Source organism: Gossypium hirsutum, chromosome A01 (assembly GCF_007990345.1).
Source record: "Gossypium hirsutum isolate 1008001.06 chromosome A01, Gossypium_hirsutum_v2.1, whole genome shotgun sequence".
NCBI classification, from domain to species: domain Eukaryota; kingdom Viridiplantae; phylum Streptophyta; class Magnoliopsida; order Malvales; family Malvaceae; genus Gossypium; species Gossypium hirsutum.
The window spans coordinates 99,377,854-99,398,689 of NC_053424.1; the positions used below are offsets into that span (position 1 = coordinate 99,377,854).

Sequence of the window (20,836 nt, forward strand, 5' to 3'; positions counted from 1 at the left end):
TTGATGTGTTGTTCGGCCATAGGTAAGCATATTGAAGGCTTTATCTTGACTTAGAAAATTCGGCTAAGGAGAGTATTAATTAATGTGTTGAGTTTGATTCATGATTCCGTACATATGTGACTTTAATGTCTAATGAATATATGTGGGCCAAGTACCTTGAGTTCCTCTTTTCGATGCTCAAATGATTAAATCAATTTATTTGTTAAATTAAGCTCAAGAGCAAAGGGGAACTAAATCGGATAAAGGGAAGGAAAAAGTGGTCGAATAGCCATCGAAATCGTTCGACAACATCCGAGGTAAGTTTTCGAGTAATGGGACTTAAATTATGATTCGATTAGATTATGTCTTAAGTAAATCAAAATCATGCTCTTGTATGTAGCTATTGAGCCGAAATTGTAAATGTGATAAGTGTCTTGTGTTTGAGCTTTGGTAATGAAAATGAAATATGAATGTGTCATGACTTATTGATATATGTGCATGGTTACTCGAATGATATCCGGGCTAAGTCCCGAAGGCTTTTGTGCTAAGCGACTACATCCGGACTAAGATCCGAAGGCATTTGTGCTAGCGACTATATCCGGGCTAAGTCCCGAAGGCATTTATGCTAGTGACCATATCCGGGTTAAGAACCGAAGGCCTTGTGCGAGTGGTTATATCCGGCTAAACCCCGAAGATGCTTGATTTGGGAATGACCGATCTTGCTGTAAAAATTTAAATTAATACGCTCGTAAAATCCCAGCGATGAGGTATGTTTCGTGTGTGCTTTGAATTAGTTGATCCCTTACAAATCTGTATTCGCTTAGTCGATAAATGAGCTACCGGCCTTTGGCAAAGTTGATCTTTTGTGTATGAACATAAGGGTTGGTAATGTGAAGTAAGTATGATATTGAGAATTTGTGCATATGATATTATCCGTTTAGCTATATGAATGCTATACTTTTGTTGTGCTGGAATCCCTTGCTCAAAACTTACTAAGCATAAATTGCTTACTCCGTTTCTTTGTTTCTCTGTTTTATAGATTTTGGCTCGTCAGCTATCGGACTCGGGATTTTTGGAAGTCGAAGTCTCCCACACTATCAAAGCCCCCTTTTGGTACAATTTTGGTTGAACTTTGAAATGGCATGTATAGGACTACCCTTCTTGTTGTTGGTCATGTACCCATGGATTTTGTGTAAATTTGGATAGCCATGCGAAAATGGCTTATATACGTTTTTAGCATAGTACTATAATCGTTTTGTATGTTGATCACTAAGAGGTATGGAAATGTTTGGAAATGATTAGCCATTGGAATGGTTAATCATGATTATACTTTGTGCTATGTATGCAAAAAAAAGGGCTAATTGGATCATGGAAACTATGAAATAGGTAAAGTCTACCTTAAAGGCAGATGCTGACAGCAGCAGATATGTGGATGTGAAAAATCACTAAAAATATTAGGAATGGTATTAAATATTGAATAAATTATGTAAATTAACCTTGATGAATCCACTTTCATATGGAAGAAACGAAACGGTCATATGAGTTGTATGTTAAGAGATATTTAGGTTTTCGTGAAACAGGGCCAGAACGGTTTCTGAATTCCCTGTTCCGACTTTGAAAATTCATTATAAATTAACCAGAGATAATTAGGAGTCATGCCATATATGTATAGATTCCTATTTGAGTCTAGTTTCTATAGAAACAAACGGAATCAGTATTGAAGCCCTGTAGAGGGAGATATGCAAGTCGTAATGCGCAACGGTTAGTGTAGTCGATCCCTGTAACATGGGAGACTTTAACTAATAAACTGTTCTAATTTGCCCAACCAAAAATTATATAAAAATAATTGTAGATGCATATATGAGTCTATTTTCAGGGAATAATCAGGAAACTGATTTTTGAGTTGTGGAACTCATGATATGATTTTTTAGGTGACAGCGACACAGTTAGCCAGCTGTCTGGAAATTTTTAAAATGAACTGTGCAAGTAAATGAATTAAGTCGGTCAGCACCTCGTGTTCGACTCCGGCAACGGTCTCGGGCACGGGGTGTTACACTTTCGGCCCAACATGGACCAAAATGGCCTAAGCCCATGAAATCGCTCATGGTGGCCTTTACGATCAAACACCCATGTTTATGCATTCGAATTACCACACGAGCGGGCACATGCCTGTGTGGCGTCAATGGTCACATTTTTCGGCTTTTGTCGATGTATGATTTGGACAGTTTCTACACACCTTCTTTGCGAAAAGGCGTAGAAGCCCAGGAGCACCAAACCTATATCCAATCAAGACACTCTGTCAGTCCTTTAATCAATAGGGTTAATCACCCTCTTTTAACACTTAACCCGAAATAAAATTGATACTTGTCTTGATTGAATGAGTGTGGTTTAGCCCGCTTAAACCGCTGACTAAGGCTGATAACAAACTCCTTGACAGATATCTGTGTTACAAGTGGACTTTATTAATCGTGATTGTTTATACACATGGCTTAAATTATAGGTTAGCTTACAGAAACACAAAACCCGAAAACTCAGGTTGAACACGATGACAAGAATAGAGTTACCTTCGATCGAATGATGAGAGAAAGGTTTTGAATGCTTCATAACACTTATAAACCCCTTCATTCCCCGAGAAGTTCTAAAAATTGAAATGGGCACCACCATGAATAGAGAGGAGATGAGAATTGGTAATAAGAGAAGAAAAGAGGAGAAAAGCCAAAAGGGCCGGAGCAAAACAGGGACTTACCACACGATATTCAACCAACGCATGCTTGTTGGAGGGAGAGAGGAAAAACGGAGAAGGGAAGGCGGTAGAGAAGCAAGAAAGATTGCTCAAAACCAAAAGCAAGAGAGAGGGGAAAATAAGCAATATTCGACAACAATTGACCAAAAGGGGTAGAGGAAGAAGAGCAAGGCCAGAAGAAAAAATACAACACTAAATCACTTCAACAATTTCGGCCAAGGTTTGGGAAAGTAGAGGAGAGATAAGAATCGATTAGACAAGGGTATGTAGAGGGAAAACAAAGCCAACAACCGAAATGAACCTAAATGATACTCGAAATAAGCCAAAAATAAAGGATATTATTCACACCCACTAGCACAATTCGTCCCCAAAGAAACTGACAGAAAACGAGGTAGAGAGTAAAGTACCTAAACCAAAACTGAAATCTTCCTAAAGCCAAATTCAATCAGCATCTAGAATCCCCATTTGGCATAAGACCCACTCCCCCTTCAACTACCTATGATCTTTTCCCCATATCCCTCCACAAATTCGGCTACCTCACACTTCCAAGTCCCATATTTTCCTCCTAAAATCAGTCCACCATCATCTCATCAACCACCAAATTCAAACTCTACCCAACTACGCAGTGTTTCAGTCAACCCCAAGTTCCCACACGACAAGAGTAGCAAAATAAAACACCTTTGCGCATAGCAGGACTCAAACTCAAGACCTTAAGTAACAATGCCATGCCACTTTCCCTTAGACTGACAAACCCTTTCTGTTATAAAACGCTCACATTTATTTAAGAACCTACTAACTAGAGACAGGGCTTATTCATATAAAAAACAAAACTTTTGCACAAGTCAGGGCTTGAACCTAAGATTTCTCAAACCCTTCCTAGAATACTTAACCACTGAAATAGATACACAGTTGTGTCACAACCATACAAAAATAATTACTAAAGATTTAGGGTGTTACAACTCTACCCCCCAAAAAGAAAATTTCAGCCTCGAAATTTACTTGGTCAAAACATAAGAGGGTATTGTTGTCACATTGTTTCCTCGGGTACCCACGTGGCTTCTTCTGAGCTGTGATTACGCCAAAGTACCTTAACCAATGTGATAGACTTCTTCCTCAAGACCTTAACATCCCGGTCTAGAATCTGAACCGGTTCATCCTTAAAGGTCAGATCTGGCCTAACCTCAATCTCCCCAGTCAAGATAATATACACAGGATCAGAGTGGTAGCGTCTCAACATAGAGACGTCAAACACATCATGAATTCAATATAACTCCAGAGGTAACTCTAGCTGATAAGCAACCGGTCCCACATGTTTCAATATGCGGTAAGGCCCAATGGACCTAGGGCTCAACTTGCCCTTCCGTCCAATCCTCAATACCTTCTTCTAGGGTGAGACATTGAGAAAGGTGATGTCCCCCTCAGACTATTCAATCTCCTTACATTTCTGATCCGCATACGACTTCTGTCTATTAGATGCTGCTTTTAGTCGATCCCAAATTAGTTTAACTTTATCCTCAGTATCAAAAACTAACTCAGGGCCCAGAACTCGCCGCTCGCCCAACTTAGTCCAACAAGAGGGAGTATGACACCTACGAACATATAATGCCTCGAAAGGTGCCACCTGTATGCTAGATTGGTAGCTATTATTATACGCAAACTCCGCTAATGGTAAGTAGTCCTCCCAACTACCTCGGTAATCTATCACATAACTACCTCGGTAATCTGACTGAACATCTGTCTAAGGATGGTATCCAATACTGAAATCCAACCTTGTACCTAATGCTTCATGTAGCTTCATCAAGATCCAAAACATGAAGCGAGGATCCCTATTAGATATTATGGAAATCGATACCCCATGCAGTCTCACTATCTCAGACACATATAGTTTAGCAAGCTTCTGTAAAGAGTAATCAGTACGAACTGGTATGAAATGAGCAGATTTGGTCAGTCGATCTACGATGACCCATACTGAATCCTTCTTAGTAGACGTTAGGGGCAGCCCACTAATGAAGTCCATAGTCACTATTTCCCACTTCCAAAGAGGAATCTTAACTTGTTGAAGTAACCCAGTACGTAACTGATGTTCAGCCTTAACTTGCTGGCATGTCAAACATTTACCCACAAAATCAGTAACTTTACGCTTAAGACCTGGCCACCAATACATCTCACAAAGGTCTCGGTACATCTTATTCCCATCAGGATGCATAGCATAAGGACTACTGTGTGTCTCGTAGTATAGACTGCCTCAAATCAGTATCCTTTAGTACGCAGACTCTCTCACGGAAATAGAGTACCCCTTCATTATTTAGTCCAAAATCTAATGTTTCTCCATACTAAATCTATCAAAATCGAGGACCCAGTGACTCATCCTCCAGTTGTTTACCCTTAACCTGCTCAATCCACATCGGTTTAACCTGAAGCTCAGCTAACAAGCCACCATCATCAAATAAGCTGAGACGAGCAAACATCACCCTCAGATCAGTCATAGCCCTACAGCTCAGTACGTTGGCCACCACATTGGCCTTACCAGAATGGTATTCGATCGTACAGTCATAGTCTTTGGCAGCTCAATCCATGTATGCTGCCTAAGATTTAACTCCTTCTGAATGAGGCGATACTTGAGGCTCTTGTGATCTGTGTAAATGATACATTTCTCACCGTAAAGGCAATGCCTCCAAATTTTCAGTTCAAACACCACCGCAGCCAACTCCAAATCATGCGTGAGATAATTCACCTCACGAGTCTTAAGCTGGAAAGATGTATATGCAACCACCTTACCCTCTTGCATCAACATACATCCCAACACAACATGTGATGCATCACTGTAAACGGTGAACTCTTTCCTAGATTCCAGCTGTATTAAAATAGGGGCCTCAGTTAGAACTTTCTTAAGCCTCTCAAAACTCTCCTACTGTGCATCAATCCAGTTAAACAACACACCCTTACACAATAACTTAGTCAAAGGTGCAGCAATCAATGAAAACCCTTCAACAAATCATCTATAATACCCTGCTAGTCCCTGAAAACTATGAATCTCAGATATAGTCTTAGGTGGCTTCCAATCCAGAACAGCTTCAACTTTTCGAGGATCAACCCTAATCCCCTCCGCAGATGCAACATGGCCCAGAAATGTTACCTTTCGTAACTAGAACTCACACTTACTAAACTTGGCGTACAGTTGTTTCTCCCTCAGAATCTGTAGAACAACTCGAAGATGTGCGTCATGTTCATCTTCATTCCTCGAATACACCAGGATATCATCGATAAAAACCACTATGAACTGATCCAGATAGGGCTGGAACACTCAGTTTATCAGATCTATAAAAGCTGCTGGTGCATTCGTCAATCCAAACGACATCACTAGGAACTCGTAATGACCATAACGAGTCCTAAACGTTGTCTTATGTACATCAGCCACTTTAACTCTTAATTGACGGTACCCCAATCGGAGATCAATCTTAGAGAAAACAAATGCTCCACTAAACTAGTCGAATAAATCATCAATCCACGAAAGGGGGTACTTGTTCTTAACAGTCAATTTATTCAATTGTCGGTAATCGATGCACATACGCATGGATCCATCCTTCTTTTTCACAAATAAAATCAGTGCTCCCCACAAAGACACACTAGGGCGGATGAACCCTCGATCCATTAACTTTTGTATTTGAGGTTTAAGCTCCACAAGCTCCTTCGGTGCCATTCTATAAGGGGTGATGGACATTAGAGCTGTGCTAGGTATTAGTTCAATCCCAAATTCAACTTCACGGTTTGGAGGTAACCCAAGTAGCTCATTGGGAAAAACATCCAGAAAGTCCTTTACTATTATGATATCTTTAACAGAAGAAACCTAAGAATCAAAAACACCGATGTAGGCTAGACATGCCTCACAACCCTTATGAACCGATTTCTCAGCCCTAAGTGTAAAAATCACATTTGACAAATAATTTTGACCCTCCCAATTATAATTACCTCATCGCCCTCCGTAGTTTTCAGTACCATCTGTTTAGTAGGACAATCCAAGTTCACTTGATGCTTAACCAGCCAGTCTATACCCAGTATTAAGTCAAATTCTCCAAAAGGGAATTCCATCAAATCTGCCAAAAATATGGTTCCTTGAACCTCCAAAGGTACATCTGTGAACAATTTATTTACCCTCACTGATTGGCCTAATGGACTCAACACAATAACCTCACTCGTAGTGCTTTCAATCATTAAAACCAAGGTCATAGATACAGTACATGCTATATAGGAATGAATAAATCCAACATCAATCAGTGCAATATAAGGTACATTATTGATAAAGAACGTACCTGTGATAACATCTAGGGCATCTCTATCCTCTTAGCGACGTGCAGCATAAACCAGAGCTGGCTGCCTCGCCTCAGTATGACTAGCACCTCTGCCCGGTGCCCTCTGTCCATGACCCACACCATTACCACCTCTAGCCTAATCACAATTGGAAGTATTGATCCAATTGAAAAAAAAAATTATGTTTCGTAATTTCATAATCCAATTTTTCAATTTTTAGTTAGAATATAATTTTCTCTCGGTGGCTACTGAACACTCCTCAGCGGTAGAAAAGTACCCACACTAGTAGCTTGCATCTGATCGGCCCTCCGTGGAGAATCTCTAATACGGTGCTCCAATGATCCGCACCTGAAACATGCCCCAATTTGGAAAAGGCCACTTTTGAGGGCTCTTAGGCATCCCAAAGCCTATAAATACACCTTAGTGGGGGAAAGAAAAGGGAGGCGTAGAAGAGGGAGTAAGGAATTACTCCAAGAAAGCCTATTGATCCGTCCCAGAAGTCAGGTTCACCATTAAGATTGAAGATCTCTCCTCAATTTTCCTTCAGGAGTTTTGGGTTTTCTTTATGTTTTGTATTCGTTATTCTTCTGAGATGTTTTTCTTTTTAGTTATGAACTAAATCCCCTAATACCTAAAGGGAATGAAACCTAAGATGAATCTTGTTATTATTTTCTGAATTGTATGATAAATATTTAACTTGTTCTTAATTATGTGTTCTTAATTCTTGTTTTGATATCCTAGGATACTGATTCAAGATAAGCTCTTATTCAGAGGAGGAATAGACCCTGTCTAAGAGTACATTTGTCATAATTAAGCGGAGTTGTTTGCGCACCTAGACATAGGGTGACAAGATTTTTCTAGATTAGGGTGAAACCTAATAAGGGGATCCATAGATCGAGTTAATGCAACCCTAGGGTGTTAATTAGAGAAAAGTCTCAATTATTCAATCTAGGGATTAGACGTTATTAGTCTTGAATAGGGATAATAACATAACTTAGGGATCTCTACGGAACAAGTTAAATGAATAAATTGTTCGATTCGGAGCCAGTCGCCGGAGACCGTCGCCGGAGTCGAGCATGAGACATTACTAAACTTATTTTAGCATTTAAACAATTTCAAACAATTCTTGTAGTAAACTATTCGTTCGCGTCACAGTCGCTAAAAAATCATATCTCGAGTTATAAAACTTGAAATCCAATTCTATATATTTTCCCTAAAACTAGACTCATATATCTACTTATTAATTTTTTTCTAGAATTTTTGGTTGGGCCAATTAGTACAGTTTATTAGTTAAAGTTTCCCCTGTTTCAGGGTTCGGCTACTCTAACCCTTGTGCACTACGAATCAAATTTATTTCTATATAGAAATCCAATGACTATGCTGCTTGTTTCACTTGAAACTATACTCAATAAGGAATCCATACATATAAAGAGTGAGTCCTAATTATTTTCACGAATTATGGTGAATTTCTAAAGTCAGAACAGTGAATCCAGAAATTACTCTGGCCCTGTTTTGCCAAAACATAAATATCTCATAAAGTACAACTCTTTTACCTATTTTGTTTCTTCCACATGAAAATAGATTCATAAAGCCTCAATTACATATTTTATTCATCATCTAATTTTATTTCTACTATTTTTAGTGAATTTTCAAATTCACGTCATTGCTGCTGTATGACACTATTCTATAGCCAGTTTCACCATTTTATGGTTTTCCATGGATTAGATAATACATTAAGCATACATAACACTAAATATAAATTTTGATTAGCCATTCTAATAGCTAATCATCAACAAGCATTTCTACATCACTCATTCACCATATCATAAGATTATATATACAAAAGGATTATAATGCTATACATGCTATACTGACACAATCAAAATAACATGAGCGTGCATTGAGGTACACGACTGTGGGATAAGCAAACCGCGCCAAACACGGCCGTACGACAAGATCATGTAGCCACACGGGCATGCCAGAAGGCCGTGTGACGACATCTCAATTCGTGACGAACACAGACGGGACACGATCCACATGGGCGTGTGCACCGGCCGTGCCACTTGAAAAATTCAATTATTTGTCTTATTTTATCTTATTTTATTTTATTTTTCTTTTATTAAGTTTTTAAGATTCATTTGTTTTTTTAAACGCGGCTTATCTTTACCGCTCCTATCAGATTATTCCCTTAACTCTCCTTTTATCATTCAGAATCATGCTGGCCCTCCAGCTTTATTTCCAATACTTGGTCTCGGCAATCCAAGAATATCATCCATTCTTAATTCAGGAAGTTTCACTTCTCTCCCTATGTTATTTTTATATTCTAATATCTACCTTTGTACATTGAGGGCAATATACATCTTAGGTGTGGGGGGTATTTATTTCATTATCAGAAAAATCCCTGAATGACTACCTGATGCTCTTAAAAAGCTTTCATATCATATGTAGGATAAATTTTGATTGATTTATGATTTTTATTGATGTATCTTGAATTAAACATAGGCATTTATGCGTTGATTGTTTAAACTTTAAGACATTAGAGAATCAAGCATGATAAGTTGATTTTTAAGAATTTAAAATTATAGGTTGTTTCCCCAAGTCTAGGTATTACTTTGAATTAGAATTCACGAGTAAAAACATCAAAAATCCATAATTTTTGTAAGATTTTTGAGCCTTTTGAGCATTTATTAATTCTTTCATGCTCACTTTTATTATTTCTTTGAGTGCGTCAATATCGATGTGTTATTCTAGAACTTGCCTGATTATGCATGTCAAGACCACACTATTTGATTTGATATGTCAAGATGATAAGGCACTTAGGATTAACCCACTCAGGCCATGAAAAGCCTACCTCCATGATTAACCCTTAGTAAACCCCTTTGAGCCTAACAAGCCATTCCTTGTATTACCCTCAATATCAACCCTTAACCATTATTGTTGAAATCCCCTAAATTAATTTGATCCCTATTTTTTTTGAGATTTAAGTTGAGTAAATTGCTTAACTATGTCTTGTTTGTAATAAGTTAGTCTATGTTATTTAACTTGTTCTTAAAAAAAAAGAAACTATGTATAAACATTAGTAATTCCATATTCTGAGAAGAAGTTCTGTTGTACGCAAGTGATATTAACTCTTTTTCTAGTTAGGCAATTTTTCAATTCGATCTCGATTCTAACCATTTTGTTCAGCTTGTGACCACACCCTCTAACCAAGCGTCGTTACAACCTTCTAAAGACCTTTTGATTGATGTTTCATCTCAATTTATAGTGGTGGAGATTTGATTTTCATGCAAGCCTATGGTAATGACTTTTCATTATTGACTATTGAGTGCTTCATTTATTGTCCTTAAAACACCTCAAGTCATTTGAATGAATCTGTAGTGAGGATGTGAAACTCTGTGATATTTTGAATCAAAGGTAATTACTTAGATGAAGGGAGACACCTATGTTTGCATGATTAAATACTCAACTTGGAATGGTTGAAACTTTTATGTTCTTTTAGTTGAATTCTCAATGTATGATTACATATGGATTATTTTGAGATGTTATCGATAGAAATTATTGATTGAGAAGAATTTATTCTGATTATGATTTGAGAATTTTGCTTGAGGACAACTAAATGTTTAAGTGTGGGGGTATTTGATAAACTGTAATTTATACATATTTGTACCCCATGTTAAACGCATTTTATGGATGATTTCCCATTAGAGTTGGTGAATTTGATGCTCCTAATGCTTTAATTTCATGTTTTATACTTAGAAGAGCATAGGAGAGCAAAAGGAATGAAAAACGGACCAAAAACGGAGAAAATGGGCCAAAGTACGAAATCAACACGGCCTGGACTTCCTCACACGGGCAGCCCACACGGTCGTGTCCATTTGGTAGAATCTAAGCACGACTCACACGGGTAGAACACACGCCCGTGCCATTCTAACAGGCTCGAACACGGCCTGAAATTATCACACACGGGCGTGTCCCTGTCGAGCCCAAGTTGAGTCCAATTCGAAAAAGGCCGCTTTTGAGGGCTCTTAGGCATCCTAAAGCCTATAAATACACCCTAGAGGAGGAAAGAAAAGGGAGACGTAGAAGAGAGAGTAAGGAATTACTCCAAGGAAGCCGGGTTCTCCATCAAGACTGAAGATCTCTCCTCAATTTCCCTTCAGGAGTTTTAGGTTTTCTTTATGTTTTGTATTCGTTATTCTTCTGAGATGTTTTCCTTTTTAGTTATGAAGTAAATCCCCTAAATACCTAAGGGGAATGAAACCTAAGACGAATCTTGATATAATTTTCTGAATTGTATGATAAATATTTAACTTGTTCTAACTTATGTGTTCTTAATTCTTGTTTTGATATCCCAAGATACTGATTCAAGATAAGCTCTTATTCAGAGGAGGAATAGACCCTGTCTAAGCGTACATTTTTCATAATTAAGCGGAGTTGTTTGCGCACCTAGACATAGGGTGACAAGATTTTGCCGGATTAAGGTGAAACCTAATAAGGGGATCCATAGATCGAGTTAATGCAACCCTAGGGTGTTAATTAGAGAAGAGTCTCAATTATTCAATCTAGGGATTAGACGTTATTAGTCTTGAATAGGGATAATAACATAACTTAGGGATCTCTACGAATCAAGTTAAATGAATAACTCGTCCGATTCGGAGCCAGAATAACAAGTACAGTCTAGGTGGATTTTTCCTTAGGTATTGTCTTAATTCAATCGATTTTCCCAAAAGCAATTCCCCAATCCCATTCTCTGTGAATTCTTAGTTTAGATAATTAGTTAGTTAAAACAAAAACCTCTTTATTCTTAGGGTAGATATTAAAAAGACAGTAATTACTAGTACTTTTAGTTCCCTTGGGTTCGACAATCTGGTCTAGCTAAAACTATACTACTGTTCGATACGTACACTTGCCTACATCGCGATAATAGTTAGTTTCAAGAACGATTAATTATAAATATTTAAAACCTATCACAAAATCACGCGATCATAAGGGTTGAAATTGCATGAATTGCATTTTACGAGGCTAGGGACTAATTTGTAAAAAGGTGAAAATTATAGGGGCAAAATAGTAATTTTACCATTACATGAAATTTGGGTGGAGTTGATTAGAAATATGATTAAATGAATTAAATTTCATTATGTAGATCAAGAAAAGCAACATTCGGAGCTAAATAAGGAAAAATATAAAGTGGTGGAATAAATATTCGTATTCTCCGTTTGAGTTTGAGGTAAGTTCATATAAATAAATTATGCATTTATATGTTTTGATTGAAATATATGTATGTGAATCGTTTAATTTTTATGTATAATTATTGAATGCATAACCGCAATGTATGAAGAATAACGAGCCTCGTTTGAATGTTAGAAATTCGTAGGATACAAATGACATGTTATTAGGGTTACTATTTTGGTTGATATCCTGCATGTGTTGTGGACTCACCATAGCTCATATGAGCTTACCGTTTTGCAGCTCGTAGGACCTTACTGATATTTAGCTCAAAGGAGCTTATCGTTTATCGCTCGTATGAGCCTATATGTATAAGAATTGATATATTATAGTTCAGTACACCTCATGTGTACTATCTACATATCTAACGAGATTCTAAGTGGTCCAACGGGCATAGTGTTATTATGAGATTATATAAGTTCAATAGGAACTAGTACATGTATTTACATGGAAATAGTTTATATATATATGACATATGGATATGTGGTATAAATGTTACGTGTTCATGAAATTTTAATAATTGTTACATTCATACATGATTCTCGGATTCTATACGTACACATGACTAACTTGATGAATGGTTATGTGATAGGTTATAGCCAAATTGAAATAAGTTATTGATAAACACCAAATTATACATATCTATACCCCAAATACTTAGCATATTTATGGATGTTTATTTCTAGATTTGTGGATTTTGTTGCTCTTAATCTGGTTATTTCATGTTTTGTACTCAGGAGAGCACCAAGAGTCGAAAGGAGCCAAAAATGAGTTAAAAAGGGACAAAACGGACCAAATCGAGAAGACGAAACGGCCTAAGCCTTGCCACACGGGCATCTCACACGCCAGTTGCCTTCGAAGGTGTCGACCAAGGTTGTCACGATTTACACGACCTAGCCATTGAGCCCACATGGCCATGTGCAATTTAATAGATCAAACACGGCCTAGTAAACACGTCATATGGCCGCAGCAGACGGGCGTGTCCCTTTTTCAAATAGTTGTATTTTACATGGAAAAGGGTACTTAGGGAGGAAGAAAGCCAATCCAAAGCCTATATAAACACCCTAAGTGTGACCTAGAAGGAGGCCGCTCTTTCCAAAACTTTTCTGGAATACAGAACCACACGTCGAGAATTACTTGACGAAAGCCAGACGATCCATCTCAAAAGCCGGAGCTACTCCAAGACTGAAGATCTCTCTCAGAATTCCTTCAGGGGTTTTAGAGTTTTCCTTATGTTTTGTTATTTTCATACTCTTGAGATTTACTCTTATTCTATTAAAAACTAAACCCCTTAGATACCTAAGGTGTAACAGCCCGTTTTTTTAGGGTTGATCAGAACAGTGGTTTCGGGGCCACCAAATCCGAACGAGTAGGTTGGTAAATATTATATTTAATATTTACAAGTTAATTGTGATTTTAAAAATGTTTTTAATATTGTGATTTTTGTTTTATAAGCGATTTATTAAGTTCAAGTGGTATGACCCTAAGGTCAAGTGGGTTTAGAAAATGAGGTATCGGGACCTTGTTTCTATAAACTGAGTCGTAAATATTTTTATAAATATTTACGTAGTGGCAATAAGATGGTATTAAAGTTTCGTTGAAAAATTTTATCGTTTCGATAGTTAATTAAACAAAAAGGACTAAATTGTGTAAAGTGCAAAAGTTGTGTTCTATAACCTAAAGGTATTAAATAGATATAGAACTTAAAAGTAGAAGTCCTTATTTGGTAATTAGCCCATTAAAGAGATAGTGGGATATGATGGCTTGGCATTTGGTGTAATAAATAAAGTGTATAAAGGTTAATATTATAAATTGGTTAAAAATAATAATAAAATGAATATAATAAAAGAATCAAGGTGTCATCTTTTTCATTCTCTTTTTACTAGCCGAATATGAAGGCTTGAGAAGCCATGGAAGAAGCTTCCAACTTTCACCTAATGCATGGTAGGCATTTCTAGTCCCGTTTTTAATTATTTTTATATTTTTGGGATCGTTGTTGCTTAATCTATCTAATGAGGGAACTATTTTGCAAAACCATTGAATAGTTTGATATTTTCCATTGACGAGTATAATAGGGCTTTGAAGTTTAATGGAAGAATATGAGTCCTTGTTGATAGTTAAACACTTTTTGTTAAGTGAATTTTTGTGAAATTGACAATTAAGGGCTAAATTGATAAATGTGAAAACTTTGTGGTTAAAATGTCAAATAAATGAAATGTGTGGGCTACTAGAGACACTAGTGATATTCGTCTATAGTAGAATTTTACTCAATTTCATGAATTTGCATTTTTATGATATAGGGACTAAATTGTAAAGAAGTTGAAATATTAGGGGCAAAACTATAATTTTTCCATAAAGTGAATTATGGACTGTTTTGATACCATGAACATTTGGCTAAGCTTAATTATGGTTAAAAATGGTTAATTTGCATGTTTTGAGCTCAGGGACTAAAATGAATAAAAGTAAAACTTTAGGGGTAATTTTGTAAAAATGACAAAAATGACCAAATTGTATGAAATGAGGTGTTTTAATGTCTAAATTAATATACTGAATGAAATTATTAATTTAGATCAAGATCGAGTGGAAAATCGAGAAAAATGAGAAAATTACCAAAATACCCCTGAACTTTGGTATCTCTACAGTTTAGCTAGGTAAGTTTGTATGCAATAAGCATTGGTAAATTGATGTTTCTAATGCTTTTATATTGTATAAATTGTATATACGTGAATATTTTAATGTCTGACGACATATCGACAAAATGTGGCACTTAGTGTGTGGGGCAATCACATATGGTACTCAGTGTACAAAATATTGAGAATGGCACTTAGTGTGCGAGATATTGAGAATGACACTTAGTGTGCAAAATATCGAATGATTCAAAGGGAAATTATAAATTGTGATTGAATGATTAAATAGAGCAAAGTGAACAGGTATACATGTTATATTATATGAATTGTTTATGAGACGACTTTATAATGGTGATATTTGGGCTTTGAGCCTAGCAAGTTTTAAGCTGGTGAATAATATTATCGGGTTTCAAACCTAGCAGGCTAAATGCCGGTGATTTGATAAAAGTCTAAGACTATGAGACCTTGTGTTAAATCGACAATTGAATTTGTTCAATGCATTAAGTTGGCCAGGTATGTGATATATTCTTATGCATGTTAGATCGATTGGAATTGAATCATGAATGTGAAATGAGAAGCATAGGTGAAAATGCCTATGTCATATATGTGAGTAAGGGCAAAACCATCGTAAATTATCGATAAGGGTGGACTATGTGCGGAATCATCTTATAATTGCTAATTTGAACGGTTGTGTGCGAATCATTGAGCATGATGTATTGTATTGAGATTATGCTTGAGTGAAATTATAGATATGTGATGAAATTGATTGGTGATATACGTGTTTAAATAATGTGAATGCAAAGAATGTGTGGAAGAGTAAATTTGTAATAAATCTGCTTGGGACAGCAGCAGTAACGTGATTTTAGAAAATTACCATAAATTGTTGGAGTTGAGTTAGAAGCTGAATAAATTATGTAATTAAAGCTTAATGAGTCTAGTTTCTTATAAAAGAAACCGTGTAAGCAAAAGAATTGCTGATAATGAGATATTTGAAGTGGCATGGGATAGAGTCAAATGACTTCGGGGTCCCCTGTTCTGTTTTTAGAAACTCATTATAATTTGTACAAAATGGTTATAAGATAAAATTTATATGCTTAAACTCCTTAATGAGTCTAGTTTCAAATGAAATCAAACAGTGAAATAGAGGAAACTTTAAGAAAAATCTGGTATTGATTGGCCAAACCTAAAATTCTTAAAATTTTATGGATGGAAGATATATGAGTCTATTTTCAGGGAAAATTAACAGAAATTGATTTGAAGTTTTGTACCTCCAGTTATAAATAATTTACTGACTATTGCTCAGGAAGACAACTTGTAGTGAATTTGTGATTGTGTTGTAAACATTGATAAAACTTGTTAATGAGTTGCTTATTGTTTTCTTATAAACTTACTAAGCGTAAAGCTTACTCCCCTTTTCTTTCCCATATTCCCTAGGGTTGCCAGGTTAGCTCGGGTTGGAGGCCATCAGAGATATTATCACATTGTCAAGTCTACGCTATCGGTGTAAGTAAATCTTAGTGTTTCGAGTCTATGGCATGTATAGGGTTGTAAAGTTGAGTAAGTAAATGATACAAGACTAAGATATTGGTAAATATTTAATAATGCCTAATGAATATTTTGGGCCTTGTAACCCGATTAAAGGATAATATACGTGTGTATGTAAAGTTTAAAATTGATCAAAAAATTTTACGGTCTGGTTTTATATAAATGGATGAGTTTAAATCTGGTAGCACCTCGAACCTTGTTCCGGCGAGGGATACGGGCGAAGGGTGTTACATAAGGGGGATAAAACCTATGATGGATCTTATTATTATTATCTGAACTGTATGATAAATACTTGATTTGTTCTTAATTATGTGTTCTTAATGCTTGAGTTAATTGTCTAGGTATTAATTCATGATTTGGTGTGCTTATGTAGAGGAGGAATAGACCCTGCCTAAGAGTAGATTTGGTATAGTTAAGCGGAGTTGATCGAACGCCTAGAAATAGGGTTACGAGATTTTGCCGAATTAGGGTGAAACCTAATATGGGAGTCCATAGATTGATTTACTGCTTCCCTAAGGGTTTTAATTAAGAAAGAGATTTCAATTAATTCAACTGAGGGTTAGACTTTATTAGTCTCGAAAGGGATAATAACATATGTTAGGGAGTCTCACGGATCAAGTCAAGTGAATAAATCGTCCGGTTTAGAGTCAGATAACAAGTGAAATCTAGATGGATTCCTCCTTGGGTGTCGTCTTTATCAATTCTTCTCTTCAAGTATTTTTCCAAATTTTCTCTTTGCTTTAATTAAATTAGTTAATTAGTTTAGATAAATAGTTTAATAAACAAACCCTTTTATTTCTAGGTTAGATAATAAAAAGATAGTTATTACTAGTACTTTTGGGTCCCTTGGGTACGATATCCCGGTCTTGCCATTACTATACTATTGTTCGATAGGTGCTCTTGCATTTTCATCGTGATAATAGTTAGTCTAGGTATGATCTTCATTATAAATATTTATTACTTGTTACGAATCATGCGATCAAGTTTTTGGTGCCGTTGCCGGGGAACTAAAATATTAGGAACACTAAATTTTTATTAATTTAGCCATTTATTTTTCTTGCAATTTTGTTTTATTTTATTATTTATTAATTTACTTTTTTCTCTCTCTTGGCAGGTTTTTATAGTTTATGACTAGAAGAAACCCATCAGGACCATTACTCTTTAACGAAGAAATCGATCGTACAATTCGAAAAAATCAAAGAGAAATAAGGCGTAGTTTACGCTACACGGAGAATGAGCGAGAAAACGATACTCAAACCCCAACAGACGAGATGGCCGAAAATCCAGGCGATCAGCTACCTCCTGCAATTGCAGCTAATTAAAATCCAACTCCACGTACTATGTATAACTATGCTAAACCTTCTTTAACAGGAACTGAGTCTAGTATAGTTAGACCTCCTATTGCTGCGAAAAATTTTGAACTAAAACCTAACACCATTCAGATGATACAGCAGTTTGTTCAGTTTGATGGTTTGCAGGATGAGGATCCCAACACGCACTTAGCGAACTTTCTTGAATTTTGCGATACATTCAAAATCAATGGCATTTCTGATGATGCCATTCGTCTTCGGTTATTTCCCTTTTCACTGAGAAACAAAGCTAAATAGTGGTTAAACTCATTACCACGAGGGTCTATCACTGCTTGCGAACAAATGACCGAGAAATTTTTACTAAAATATTTTCCACCAGCTAAAACGGCCAAATTACGTAATGATATCTCTTATTTTGTGTAGATGGATTTAAAAACACTTTACGATGCATGGGAGAGATACAAAGACTTACTGAGAAGGTGCCCTCACCATAGGTTACTGCTTTGGCTACAAGTTCAAACATTCTACAATGGTGTGAATCCCTCGACAAGACAAATGATTGACGCAGCTGCTGGCAGAACCATCAACAATAAAACACCGGAAGAAGCCTATGAATTTATAGAAGAGATGTCACTGAATAACTATCAGTGGCAAGTTATAAGGACAAAGCCAACAAAAACAGCCAGCGTCTATAACATCGATTCAGTCACCATGCTCTCAAATCAGGTTGAACTTCTCAATAAAAAGATTGATAGTTTTCTTGGTTCTACGCAGGTACACCCAGTAATGAGGTGTGACTCAAGCGGAGGAGGTGTGCATACAGAATATCAATCCTTCAATCCCACAACTGAAGAGGAACAAGTTAACTATATGGGTAATCATAACTTTAGATCTCAAAATAACCCATACAGTAATACTTATAATGCAGGTTGGAGGAACCACCCCAATTTTTCCTGGGGAGGTCAAGGAAATCCAAAGCCAGAAAATCCTCAAGGTTTTCAACAGCCACCTTATCAATAGGAGAAAAAACCAAACCTTGAAGATATGCTTTCTAAATTCATCTCGGTGTTAGAAACCCGTTTCCAAAATACCGAGGCAGCACTTAAGAATCAACAAGCATAGATCCAAGGACTCGAAACTCAGATAGGCCAACTGTCCAAACTAATCTCTGAACTACCACAAGGTAGCCTACCAAGTAATACTGAACCTAATGAAAGGGAACACCTCAATGCAATTAGTGCCCAAGATAAGGAAGGATTCATTACACCTGAGCCAGAATTACAGCAAGACAACACGATGAGCAAAGGACGAGAAGAGGTAAACAATAATGATCCCAAACAGGTAAGTACAAATCATGAACCTCGTGTGCCATATCCTAAAGTGATGACGAAAGACAAAACAGAAGAACAATTCGATAAGTTTGTCAAACTCTTAAAGAAATTACATATTAAGTTACCCTTTTATTGAAGTTCTTTCGCAGATGCCCAACTCAGCAAAATTCTTAAAGGAACTTCTGAGTAATAAAATGAAATTAGACGCTACATCGCATGTGGAACTCAATGCAGTCTACTCAGCTATTCTAAAGAATGAGCTACCTAACAAATTAAAAGATCCAGGGGTTTTACAATTCCTTGTTTAATTGGTAGTCTATCTGTGAATAATGCTTTAGCTGATCTAGGGGCAAGTATAAATGTTATGCCGTATAAAATGTTTAAACGACTAGGTCTCGGTAAACCCAAACAGACTAGGATGAGTATACAATTAGCTGACAAAACAGTTAGATCTTCTAAGGGTATTATTGAAGACGTTCTCGTTAAAATTGATAAATTTATTTACCCAGTAGACTTCATTGTCTTAGATATGGATGAGGATAACGAGGTACCTTTAATTTTAGGACGTCCAGTTTTAGCAACTGCAAGAACCATTATTAATGAAGGTAGAGACAGTGCGCTACTATCACAAAGAGAACAAAGATGTCCATGAAGAACGAGGACTACGGATAGAGGAGCTAGACGAATGGCATGAACACAAACGGAGAACACATGATAAACCGAAACTACGTAAAAACAAGCCTGATACCTCTCTTAATCAACTTAAGGTTGGCGATACAACTTTACTAGATGCCGTTGATCCTCACATTGTCACTACCACAACAAATGAGGAAATCCCTCTTACGGTACTTAGTATTTTCCCATTCGATACGGTTGAGGTAAGTCATCCCAAGTTCGGCTCTTTTAAGGTAAACAACACCCGTTTAAAACCTTATTTTAAAATTGACAATAGGAATGAGGAGTATGATCTCCTCGAACCACCATGATCATTCAACGGAGAGGTAAGTCAAGCTTAGACTATAAATAAGCACTTCTCCGAAGGCAACCCGAGCACTAACATAGTTTGATTTCTTTATTTTTAACTTTTCACACTTCGAATCAATTAACTTAGTCTTTGAATTGCAAAGTTTTTCAGCACACACAGCCAGACTCATGGGCGTGCCTAAAGCCGTGGCCGAACAGGGGAAAAAACACGGCCGTATCATGATTTCCCTATAACACGAGGTGCGATAAATCCCCACGGCCATGTGACATGGCCGTGGGTGAACTTGATAGGAGACCATGGGCATGGGAATGAAAACCCACAGGCATACCAGAGACAAGGTTCGATTTTGTTTCTTCGACACGGGCGTGCGACATGCCCGTGCCATTCAGCCGTGTACAACAATACAAGGGCATGCTACCATAAAACATGAGCGTGGGGGAAGCAAACAAAGCTAGGCACGGTCATACGATATGGCCGTGTTTGACACACGCCCAAGACACACGGGCGTGGGACAGTAGCCGGGTACGACCTAAATTGAAAAATTTGAAAAACACTGGCTTACCCTAAAAGTACATGGGCTTGGCCCTAGACCGCGTGCACCTTCCCTATATAAACAAACCATTGTTCATCTTCTCCCCCCTTTCAAAACCCTAGCCGAAAACTCCTTTTCCCCACTTCCTAATCCTTATTCCAGCCACCATTCCCAAGATTCTCACTTCCCCAACCCTCAAACCACCCTGAAATCCATTCCCCTTGCATTAATCCCCACTTTCCCTTCTCTA

General features: G+C 37.0%; 1 non-coding gene across 1 annotated transcript; it reads right to left on the reverse strand.

The window, feature by feature from the left end:
- Nucleotides 1–18,128: 18,128 nt before the first annotated feature.
- On the reverse strand, nucleotides 18,129–18,235 carry LOC121206392 (small nucleolar RNA R71). The gene has a single exon (XR_005901451.1). It is a non-coding gene; the product is annotated as a small nucleolar RNA R71 (small nucleolar RNA).
- Nucleotides 18,236–20,836: the final 2,601 nt, after the last annotated feature.